This window comes from Macrosteles quadrilineatus, unplaced genomic scaffold (assembly GCF_028750875.1).
Source record: "Macrosteles quadrilineatus isolate MER2022 unplaced genomic scaffold, UCM_ALF_1.0 Scaffold_1__1_contigs__length_201487025, whole genome shotgun sequence".
NCBI classification, from domain to species: domain Eukaryota; kingdom Metazoa; phylum Arthropoda; class Insecta; order Hemiptera; family Cicadellidae; genus Macrosteles; species Macrosteles quadrilineatus.
In genome coordinates, this window is record NW_026542594.1 from 120,931,835 (window position 1) to 120,945,276 (window position 13,442).

A 13,442-nucleotide genomic window follows, 5' to 3' on the forward strand; every position below is an offset into this window, starting at 1 on the left:
ATCTACAGTAGTCTTGATAGTCTTCTTACTTCTTACTGATGAGAAAGGAGTGAGTAGTTCATTTTTAAGGTTGCAAGTTGGAGTTTGAGTAGAACTAATTGTGACTTATAGTTACCAAAAGAGCTGAGTTTCAGATGATCTGCGGCCGAAGGACCATGTAGAATTTCGGTAGCGTGTGGAGTGGACTGTATTTATAAGTTAAGCGGAGTTTGATTCTTCAAATTAGAACACTGAGATACAATTGACAAATATGTAGTTTTAATATTAACAAATAAACTTTCAATGATTTTACAGAACTTTAAAGAGAGATTACAAAAGAGAGAGGGATCTTGAGTCTTGATGTGTTTGTTTTTTTTCAACTAACAAAATTACTAATAAATTATTTCATTGTTAAATCACATATGTTGTTTTAAACATTAAAACAAATTAAAAACCAATGCCATCTGTATTTATTTTTAGTTGATAGAAAGCATTATTATAACAAAGTTAATTATACTGAATATTACTGAACAGTGATGATAGCTTACATCCAATCACTCCATATACCGTTGAGTTCCAGGGCACTCTGTAGGCCTACATCTCTGCTGAATGCTGGTTACTGATACTAGGTATGTAAAAGAGGTGTTTCAGAATCAATGTCTAAGAAATATATACAGTAGATCTAAACTATGTTTTAGGTACTATCGTAGTTTCATGTCGTTATATTTCCTCAGGAATGAATTTTCCAATAACACGAGGTGCGACCAGTTTATAAAAAGTAGATTGTTACTGATTGTAATTGGACATAAAATACAATCTGACTGACCAGTTCTAAGAACAAAACAAAAATTGTAGATCCAATAAATTATGTATTGAATAAATAAAAAATATATAATTATAAGAGTCTATAGAAGGGACGTCACTCTGGGGGTTTGTTCTTGTGAGAGCGTCTGTTCTTGCAGCGGTAGACGTCGCAGGAGTTAGCTGTGCCGGGGGTAGCGGTGGCGGCGGCGCGGAAGATGGACGTCAGACGCTCGGTGGCGGCGGTGGCGTCTATAGCCCTGCAACAGACAGTTTACAGATCAAGATTTTTTAGGCTTAAAAGGCAATGAAAATTATCTGGAATTGAAATTGAAGAGACGCATGCAGAGATATTTAATCATCGCACTTTTTACTTGGGTTCACTCAGGGTTTCAAGCAAATCCTACTCTGTGAAACTACTAAGTACTGTAGAATTAAGCTCGTATCTACAATTTATTGAATCTCGTGCAATTATTTGCGAAATACATTAGTTTTTGAGAGTTGTGTATTTGCATTGACTTTTGAATACTGTAGTAGACATCCCATCTCTATTGACCAACTTTGGCAATTCTTTGTTTAACAATAAACATAGTTGAATGAGCCACTCACAGAGTAAGATAGAGTCTAAAACTTATTCTAGCAAATTTCCCTATAGGGAAGTAGCTATTACCGTTGGTGGCACGGTAAGATCTAGGCAAGGGACCTATTTACTTTTTCTTTTTGATCTCCCCAAGGGCAAAAAACTAATTTGTATATATGTATGTATATATATATATATATAATCGGTTTATTTTTGCTCGAGTTATCGCGCTAACTAAATGTATATATATATATATATATATATATATTTATTTATTTATGTGTGTGTTAGCGCGATAACTCGAACAAAAATTATATTTTGATGAAATTTGGTACAAATGTGTAAACCTACGTTTATTCGAGTTCGCGAACCAGCATGATCGGACCATGGGAACGGGGTTTTACGGGGGATTATATGGGGTAAAAAATGGGTTTTCTCATTTTTGACCCTCAAACACAAAATTTCCCAGTTTCTCTCTAGACCTTTGTAAAGAGCTTAAAAACCCAAAATAATTTAGTATATCAAAGTGTTTCTGTATAGTAATTGGTAACAGAGACGATTCATGTTATTTTTTGAAGAATATTGTAAAATGTTGTAGTTTGCTTGTTTATGGATATATTTTGATCAAACTTGACAAATTTATTTATTTTATACTAAGCTATAATGTGTTTACTTAAACATGGGTACGACATGTCTAGTTCTATTTATATTAAAAGATATTTGCAATAAAAGTAAAATGATAGACGGGAACATGGTACTATTGTTGCTCAGGAATACAGGGTGGGGCATTAGCAGACCACCCGTGCACATATTTTTATGAAAACGCGAAATGAAATTATTCTCCCCTTATTATCACATACAAAGAATCCATTTACTAAATCATTTTACTACGACCGTTGTTTAAACTACCTGTTTCAGTTCAGTTCTTTAGAATAAAAAAGATTCAAATAACAGCATTGTTTACTTACTTTACATTCGACCGTTCCGTTGTTTAAACTAGCCTTTTCAGTCCAGTTCTTAGAATAGAAAAGATTCACAGCATTGTTTACTTACTTTACCCTCGACCGTTGTTTAAACTACCTGTTTCAGTTCAGTTCTTAGAATAGAAAAGATTCAAATATCAGAATTGTTTACTTACTTTACCTTCGAACGTTGTTAAAATTGGCTGTTTCAGTTCAGTTCTTGGAATAGAAAAGATTCACATTGTTCATAGCATTGTTTACTCACAAAACAGCATTTTTATCTTTTCTTTTTTCTTAACAACACAATGGACCAATGAGGTTCAAGGATTGAGAGAAAAGAAGTAAAATTATAATGCTTCAAACTTCAACTAATCAGCTATATTGTTGAGTGGTGCAATTAGTGTTTGGTACACTGAGAATAAACGAAAACATATCTCTCTTAGAAGTTATGAGTAGTGATTGTTAGTATTAAAAAACCGTCGTAGGTAAAGTAGTGTACGCAACTCGCGTAAATAGTCCTAACGACACTCGTAGAAATATCCGCTTTGGGTCCCCCTGAACCAAGACAAGTTTTTTTTTAGTGTGTGTATATATATATATATATACAGAGCTATGTACTACACTTATCATACGATTTAGATGAAATTTGGCAAATGGGTACTAATCTGTGGTATCTTCAGGCATTCTTTTAATTTGTTATGATATCAGATTGTTCCATAAAAGCCTATAAATAGCACAAGTAATTTTGGTCTGATTTTTAAGAAATTTCGCTTCTCAGTGTAGCAAAGAATGGATAAACTTGAATGAGTTTACGAACCAGCAAGATCAGGTTTGGGGAACAGAGTATTGGTATGGGTTTCAAAATTTCAAAATCTTTTCCCAAATTTTACCTTTAAAACAAATGGCAAATTTGTATTACATCCATCTTGTAGAGCTCAAAAAACAAATAATTTTGTATTTTGAAACTGTGTTGTAAAATTAAACATTACAAGATTGTCCCAAAAAAAATTTTAGTTTGCTTGTTTATGGATGTATGTTGATAAAATTTGGCAAATTGATTTATTTAGGTAATCCTATATTTTAAACATTCGGTGATAAAAACACATTTTACCTCCGCTGTAACAGTTAAACTAGGAACTCGTTAAATCTAACGTTATTTAAATGAGGAATAAATATGTCTGTTTTTTGTTCATATAAATGGAATGGCTATTTGGAGTATCTAAGAGCAATGGGGGTGCATTAGCCTAATTCCGGCGACCCTAATATAATTGGTTATTCATTTTGTATAAATTATGCTCAACGTTATTACCCGATTGTTATTCTTCACTGTTGTTATGTATTTGTAATGTCATAGTTTAGATTATTAATTGACTAACATAATGTTACGACTCTTTTGTTTTATTGTACTACTATGTTTATTGTTTATTGTTTTTTTGTCCAACGGTCAAAAACTCGACCAAAAATGTGTAGGCATAATGTACAGTCTTCTCTATTTTCACCCAACCCTATAAATTAAACATTTGATTGAAATTTATTCAATTTGTATGGATTTTATGTTTATAATTCGTTGTTATTTCGTCACCAGCATTTCAACCCATAAGGATCATGTTATTTTTTAACCTTTTTTTATCAAGGGATTCTGCAGATCTGGAGGAAAATGTCTTTCTTAACTATCTCTAACTATCTATCTTAAAGATAGATATCAAAAGACTTATCTATCTTCATCTATCTTAACAGTATGCGTAGCTTTCCCCTGCGATGCACACGAGCTGAGAAAAAAGGTTTTCAAGAAACATGCTTGCCTATTAATATATAGGGGCTTGCAAATAATGTTATCGCGACCAATAAACCCATAAAGCCATAACAAAACTAAAAACATAAACACAAACACAAAGCGTGTTAAATACTTAAAATTTAAATTCACGTAGAGAAAAGCCCTTTAGTCCGAATTGTACCATTTCAGATCCATGTCTTCCCATAGTTGGTTAATATGACTGTGCTAAATTTCATGCAGATCGCTTCAGCCGTTCAAGAGGAGTTTGCATGGAAAACACAAGCAGGAATGTAGTATAAGAGCTTCGTTCGCTCCACTCAGTTATTAAAATTATGTATTCAAAGTAGTAGTAGGCATGAATATATTGTTTTTAACCTAGTCTTTAATCGGAACCCGTAACATGTTACGCAAACATGTTAACATGTTATTACACTAAGTTATTACCTGACAACTTCCTTCGTTATCTGGTATTCCTGAGCCTTGGTCCCCAGCTGACAGGCGATGCGCTCCAGACACACCCCCCTGGAAACGACCTTGAGGATGTTGGCGGTAGCGGGGTCCAGAGACCGCTCCAGATCTTCGTCCTCCTCTATAGAGCGAGCGTAGTACACGAGGTAGGGGATCACAAAGTTCTTGAACGCGAAGAACACAAACGCACCAACCAAGAGAGCTTTGATGGGTTCTATGAGAGTGTGTAGTCTAGTGAGAGCTATGGCAACCTTTGCGCAGACGGGAGCGATGCCTAGGAAGGCGCCCCCGGTGGGAGGGAAGAACCCGCCACCTGACGGTCCTGTAGCAGCGGCACCACTGTTGGCAGCAGCGGCACCGCTAGTGGCACCACCTTGACCTGACGCAGGGTAGGGCGCAGACCACGCCGGAGACTGGTACAACCCCCCAGACTGCTGAGGTGGAGGGTAGTAGCCTCCCCCGTCACTCTGGCTCGAGACGAGGTGAAGTAAACATGAGAGCAAGCCTGAAATAATTCGAGAGGTAAACACGAATAGTATGTATAATATGGTAGCCTATAAGCTAATAAGAGACAAAACTTAATGGTTGAAATTGTAATACTGGAATTATTAATATATGCTAATTACGACAATTCCTTTCTCAAGACTAAACTGATTTTCACTTCAAAATGCAAGAGGTAATAAAATGTAAAGCAAAAAGAAATATACATTTGACTGAGACTTATGTAATTTAATAATGGACTAATGCAGGAGAAATATTTTACCGAGGAAGCACTACAATATGAAAAAATTATGTAATTCTGTAAGAGTGATAAATGGTGTACCACTGGAGTTCCCAAAAATGTCATTTTCGCCATACTGCAGTAAAAAAGCCGTTTTAACGATTTCACTATAGGGAAGTAGAAGTAGCTGTTATATCGTACGTGGCACGGTAAGACCTAGGCCTGGAACCGATTTAATTTTCATTTTTACGTCTCCAGAGTACAAAAACACTTTATATATATTTTTTATATATTACATATCGCGGTTTATACGTCCGTGAACGCGATAACCTAAGTATTTTTTATCTGATTTTGATAAAATTTTGCTTGAAGATGTAGGGCGGGATAAACTTGGATGAGTTCGCGAACCGGCATGATCGGACCATGGGAACAGGGTTTTGTGGGGGGTTTTAGGGTAAAATTGGGTTTTCTCACTTTTGACCCCCAAAACATAAAATTTTCCAATTTTTCTTCAAACCATTTTACAGAGCTTGATAAACAAATAATTAAGTATTTTGATGTGTATTTTTTACGGTTATTGGCTACGGAGAAAAATTTAAAAAATGCAGCAAACCTGCAGACTAAACGAATTCCCATTTCTCTGAATTAATTTTTAATTAAATCTAAAAAAAAAAACATTGGGTTTAATGTGTACCTAGGTTTGCTGCTAGAAGAAATCTAATAAAGTGTATATTTTAGTAAAATATCAATAGCTTAGTATAAAGTAAATAAATTTGCCAAGTTTGATCAAAATATATCCATAAACAAGCAAACTAGGGCCTACATCATTTTACAATATTCTCCATACGAATAACATGGACATTTTAAATTTACAATTTTTTGAACTTTCTCCGTAACCATTCACCGTACGAAAACACTTTGATGTACTAAATTATTTTTTTAAGCTCTTTAAAAAGGTCTAGAGAGAAATTGGGAAATTGTGTGTTTTGAGGGTCAAAAAAGAGAAAAACCATTTTTACCCCATGAAACCCCCGTAAAACCCCGTTCCCATGGTCCGATCATGCTGGTTGGCGAACTCATTCAAGTTTATCTCGCCTTACACATTTGAACGAAATGTCATCAAAATTGAACAAAAATTACTCAAGTGTATAAGTGAATACACGTCATTAAATGAGCGAGGGTTAAAAAGTCACTTTTTGCCCGTGTGGTGAACTATGTTTTCGTTATATTGCATCATTAATTAACAAACAAAGTTAGATATCGAAATAATTTGTATGTAAAGATAAACTCTCAAAACGACTTCCAGCTTAATAAGGAGATGTTTAGTAATTCAATCATTTCGTATATTACGATTGTATTACAGTACCTACATTATACCATCGATACGTCGAACAATCGACAACAATAGGCTAAAACCTTACCTAACAAATCAATCGATAAATAATTTCGATCGAAATGATTCTCACAATCGAAATTTACATCTAACTGTTTAAAACAGCAGATTTTTACTCCCTAGAGACTAAAAAGGATTTTTACTCCCTAGTCCTTTTATGTGCTCCCTAGAGAGTAAAATGCTACTTTAGACCCGCGACGTATGCATTAAAAACGGATGTTTTTGCTGCAGTATGACGAAAAGAGTTTTTAGTCCCTAGTAAAAGTTTGCTGTCGTTAACTCGGTTTTAAATTTCTATTGAAGCAATCATATATGTATCGGAAGTAGGTATGTATCGATTGTTTTGATCGGCAGTTGACTATTCAATGGTGGAAGCTTATTGTTACATTCATGCCAGAAGTTCAAACATGTAGATAGTATAATATACACTAGCAAACTAGTAATAGACGAAATGACTGGATCACTTAATAAACAGCTGCTTGTTTGGGGCGGGCATTAATTGCGCCAACTGATCTGATTCAGGTAGTCGGGTATTCCTGAATTGCGCCAACTACTCCAGGGAAAAGGTTAGATAAGATTAGGATAAGATAGGTTAGGATGACGCGTAAACAAGGACATCCCTTCTGCCGGCAAATCACCCCCACCTGGCTTGGGCATGGCGCAACTAAGGGACATTTTTGGAACTCTTTAAGGGCTTGGCGCATTTAATGAACTCTTTGTTGCAATTAATGCATGACCCTTGTTTGCATTCACAAAATTTGAAACAGGTTAGAAGTCGTTACGAGAGGTTATCTCGACATAAAAAAGTATTTTCGTCTTTTAACTTAGTTTGCTCAAATAATGGTGAAATAACACGAAAAATTTAGTTCATCACACGGGCGAAATGTGTCTTTTCAACCCTCGCTCATTTCCGTAAAACTTGACCAAAGGCCGAAAAGAGTTTTTTTTACGCCCTAGAGATAAAATATACTATTAATAATCACATTTTATAAACTAAACACCTAACTTAAAATAGTTCTCAAATAAGTATCATTATTATTTTTTCCATGATTTGGCACAATCGACGTTATAATACACGTTTGAACGATGGTTAGACCTCGTTTAATCTCTAGAACACAACTAAATAACAACTTTGATCATTACAGGGGAAATGAAGCCATGCAGTTCAATGGTGCGACAGATGTAAATCAATAAAATCAGTTAAGTACCTAGTAATAAATAACAAGATAAGTGAGCAAAGTGTTGTAGTGTTTACCTGTAAAGAGCAGCGACAGCGACATGACGGACGACGGGTTGGCGCTGTTGGGGTGGCGCTACTTATGTAGGACCGCTACCCCTAATGTTGTCAACTACTTAATCACCTCTAATGATGGACACTTGGGTGAAATTGTCACTGAGAAAAGCGAAATTTCGCTCCTGAAGTTATAAATATACATTTACATAAAGAACTTGTGATCTTCGATTCTCCGATCGACGTCCTGCGTAGATGGACGTGATATGCTTTGTGTTGTAATATGCATTATCATCGATAGAATCTAAATATTACTAATTTAACCGAGCTCCGTGTTTTTATTCATACAACACTGAATTTTTTTTAATTATTAAAATGGATTTTCTATGTACAGTAAACACAATATCTATGTTGTCACAGCTAATTTGAACTTTTGGACTATTCAGCGAAGTTAGGCGGTCCTATAGGCACTCTTTTCCTCTGGCACTATTGGGGCAGACACCGTTTTGACACCGAAATTCGTTTTAATTTTTCAAACACGTTAACGGGATGACCAAAATACTATTTTTTTTTTACTTTATGTTCATTTCAGTTGGTTATATGGGCCTTTTAACTTACATAAGTGTTACACTGCCAATAACAGCTAACCAAATTGAACCCAACCTAACCTGAAACATTAATTCTAACATAACCAAACTTCTATTACGTTGGCAAGTTCCTTTGATGTCTTAAAAACCGTGTAGATGGTTTCGTTCTTTATTCAAATTCATTTTTTTTTTTTTTTTTTTTTTTAAGAGGTTGGCGGCCTCTTTTAACCTTGCATTTGCCCGTCCACATAGACTAACCGCCCGTGCGTGGAACGTTTACTGCATTAAGTCAGTAGGTTGGATTAGGTAAAACCAATCTCCCAAATCTAAACTAACATCAAAACCCTTAATACAACCCGAATTCGCATATCGATCGATCTAGTTTACTCACATGCGTAAATATGGCAAACTAAAACGGGAATCTCGGGATGAAAGCCACATTTCCCCCAAAAGTGCCTACCCAAGTAGCACAAATCGTTGGCCCAACGTTGGGAAATGGTCGGCAGAAATTTTAACGATTTGCCAACGTTGGCCCAACGGAAACTGGTATTCGTTGGCCCTACAAAGGAAAGAATCGTTGGGCCTTCGTTGGGCATTCGTTGGGTTTAAGTATAAAACATTCTAAAACTAATTTTAACAAATTGATTTATTTAAAAGTACATAAATGTTATGGCAGCAGAATATAAGACAAATATTGTAAAAATTTGGATCAATAATGAATGTAGTCAGATGATGTTGTGATACTAGATACAGTGGGGACTACCTGCTTAACATATAATAATTATTATAATTCATTTTTTTTATTCTTTAACTTATTTAAGCAAGTTTTTAATAGTTATAGAGAAAAGATTAATTAATTATATAACAATCAATTATAACAGTAGGCTACTAATCTAATGGTAATTAAATAATCTATATTCAAATACTAGTATCCTCTCCAACTACCAGAAAAACAATTCAACTACTTGAGGCCTAAACAGATTAACAGAATCATATTATACTGTAGCATCAAAAATATGTTAAGTATTATCATAATTAACACAAATAACCTGATGAGTGTAGTCGTTCACGTGCGAGAAGAAGTCGTGTTTTCTGGGCTAAATCCTTGCGTGGGAAGTTCGTCCAAATAGTGTAGTGTGGCGTAAAAATCATGATTCATTGATAAGCGGAGACCACGGGATTATTCACCTACTAAAAAAATCATAATAATTCATCAGTTTTACAGGAGTCTGGGATAAACCGAGTATATACAGCTACAGTGACAACATAAGGTTAAACTTCTTTTCTACCCAAAATCCTGCGTTTGAATTTAAGTGGTGAGCGGGATGCACATGGACTCTTTTCTTTCCCAACTACCGCTGCTTTTAGCGAATTATTACCGTAGGTCTCATGGTAAGACCTAAGCCCGGGACCAATTTACTTTTTCATTTTGATGTCCCCAGAGGCCAAAAACACCATTCGTTCAAATTTATATATATATGTGTGTGTGTGTGTGTGTGTGTGTGTGTGTGTGTCCATCCGCACGATAACTTGAGTAATTTTTGTCCGATTTTGATAAAATTTGGTTTGAAGGTGTAAGGTGGGATAAACTTGAATGAGTTCGCGAACCAGCATGATCAGACTATGGGAACGGGGGTTTATGGGGGGTTTTATGGGGTAAAAATAGGTTTTTCCCATTTTTGACCCTAAAAACACAAAATTTCACAATTTCTTTTTAAACCATTTTGTAGAGCTTAAAAAAATAATTTAGTATATTGAAGCGTTATTATGCGCCTAATTGGTACGGAGAAAATTCAAAAAAATTGTAATTTTAAAATTCCCATGTTATTCTTATGGAGAATAAGTCAACTGTTGTAGTTTGCTTGTTTATGAACGTATTTTGATTGATTTTGGAAAATACTTGTATTTCTTACTAAACTATTATCATTTTATAAAAAAATATTTTTTACCCTCCCTGTTGCAGCAAACCTAAGTACTCGTTAAACTAATTCTATTTAAATAGGAAATAAATGTGCTATTTTTATGAAGGTATTTTAGTGTAAATCCAATCAGGTTAATGGCAATTCGCTTAGTCTGCAGGTTTGCTGCGGGGGTATTGTTATTTTGTGCTGTCACATCAACAATAAATTACCGTTGGATTAATTTGATACCACTAGATTCTAGTGGTATGCCTCCCAGTGATGTTAGGAGCATTTCCCTCATCACTCACTACATCTAATGGACATGTTAAGTACAACTTGAAAGCTGTAAACCCGTACTCGGTACACAGATTTATTCTCAAACAAAACAATGAGAGAGTAAAATAGAAAGTGGAAATGCATCGGGAAAGCTTATCTCAATTAGTGATAATCACCTTTCACCTTCTAGCTTATCATAAATCCTCTCTTGAGTACAATACATAAGCTATTTTGATAGAATATGATTGAAAAGGATCAATTATAGTAAGAAGTATACTTCGTACTTCAAAGTAAACTAGGAATTTCAATATTATGAAACAGTCACAGACTTTGATGAATTATAACTACCCTTTGATTATTGATAGACTTAAGAATCTTGAAATACCTATAATAGAGAGGTTAGAAATATTATCTGCGCATACCAATCACCAATGTGGCTCAATATAGCTGATCGATGCCCAATCATTCACCCACGTAACCAAACCATTAAACCTTACGAGTCACCCCAAACATAAACTCGTAGTTTCTTAATGACTGTTCTGAAACCACTCCTTTATCTGGTGCTGTCCAAAAATGGAGCTGACCTCTTTACAGTAATTATGTCTAAAAACAGTAAAAAACAACACTGTATCTTTGGAATGCTTCCATTCTCAGAAACATGAAACAGTGGATTCAATTTCAGGTTCTTTGTAAACACATTTAAGAATATGAAACTGGCTAATTTATTCAAAGGGTTTGTTCAAATTGATTAAAGTATGTACTGGGACATAAAAACAAGCATCATATCACATTCCTTCACTACATGCAAGGGAGCAAACATTCTTGATCTCGATCTTACAAAACAGTCGATTACCCGGAGTAACCAGGACGGCCTTTAAAAAACAATTCCCATATATCGAATGAATGAATGAATTGAATGAATTATTTCTTTATTCCAACAAAGTATATACAGAATATGTACACAAATATTTAAAGGAAGAAAAAAAACATAAGTGAATTTAAGAATAAAATAAAATTAACCTTTGCATTACATCTTTGTTTAAAAAAAGCATACATGTTTATAAGGAATAAGCCGACATGGGCAGCGAGCCTGTGCGTCGACTGTAGTTGCGTCCAAAACATAAACATTAATAATCAAATGAAATAAATAAATAAATGACATGGGATATGATGTGGTGAAAATATGATGTAAATGGAGTTACAAGAAAAAAAAAATTGTGAGATGAATAGCTATGTGAAAAAAAATATTAGGTGGCATAACTAAGTTTAAATAAAAATAAATGAAATGTAATGGTGACAGGAATTCTACGGCTTTCAAAGTGTGTCTAGAGGGGTGGGGCCACAGCAGGGTAAACCAGCACTGCGCCAAAATCCAGTTCTAATCCCAAGGTCTACTCTAGCATTCATTCGCATGTGTACGGGTACATCTGAAGTGCGCCACTCACCAGGTGGGTGGTCATAAAATGTCTCTTAATCCCCCTTCACAAGTGCACCATCTCCAGTCATGCGTAATTATTTTGTATAATAGGCTTATTGGGCTCTTCATGTTTTGAAAGAATACTAGCTGCTGTACCCGTGCTTCGCAACGGGGATGCGAATTAGGGAACGCAAGAGAATATTTTGTTCTTTTAATGTGTTGAATAAAATAATCACACATCCACAATTGATTAAATTGAAACAAAATTCAAATGCACCACTATATTGGAGTTCATTTTTTATTCAGATGTACCAATTGGAAATTATTAGGCTACATAGTACGAAATTTAAAGTGGTGTTGATACCGTTACGATTATATTGCAACTATACATATTTCATTATATTTTTAAAATAACTTATTAGTTATTGATGATATGCTTTAGTTTAATTTAAGCATAGGTTTAACAAAACACAATAACTAAACTTACCTATAAATACACATATAAAAAAAAACAATGTGATGTGCAAGTTATGTTAAATGAATCTAGCCTCCAAATGTATACAAAACATCCATACATTTGTAACTTTATTACTGTTTCCAATATATCAATAACATCAATAACACTTAAGACACTTTAAAAATCGAAAGCATGCCTGAGTTGATACAGCAATGCTTTTAGCGAATTTCCCATATAGGGAATAAGCTATTACCGTAGGTCTCATGGTAAGACCTAGACCCGGGACCGATTTACTTTTTCGTTTTGAGGTCCCCAGAGGCCAAAAACACCATCCGTTCAAATCCATATATATATATCTATAAATAAAATTGGAGTTTTGTCTATACATTGCTCAGAATCATAAACGTTTAGGTTATTTTTACGTTTTATACATTAAAGAAACCGAAACAAGTCTCATCTAAATTTCTGTCTGTCTGTCTGTCACGGCCCAAGAGCCATTTACGCGGCCTTCTCCTGTAAAACGAGAGTACCTATCAAGTTCCAAATCATTTTAATGTATTCACTGGATTGGCGAGATTGTCTTTAGCCATTAAAATATGGCGTCACTACTTTGTAAATAAAATGACGGACGTTTAAAAACCCAATTTTGTGCTATTTTTTATAAAGTGTTCTCCCAATGTTTATCACATATCTATGAAATAACGAACAGCTGTTCGAATGAAGATTATTTATTCTAGCTGTCACTGAGCGCGTTCTGGGAACATGCACCGGTGCACCGGTGTTTCCCCGGTGCAAAAAATGTGTCGTTCTGGGAGACCGGACCGGTGAGTTAACCTAGCAGACAGCTATTTCCTCTTTTTCCTCCACCGGTGCAAGATTTATGCACCGGAGAAAT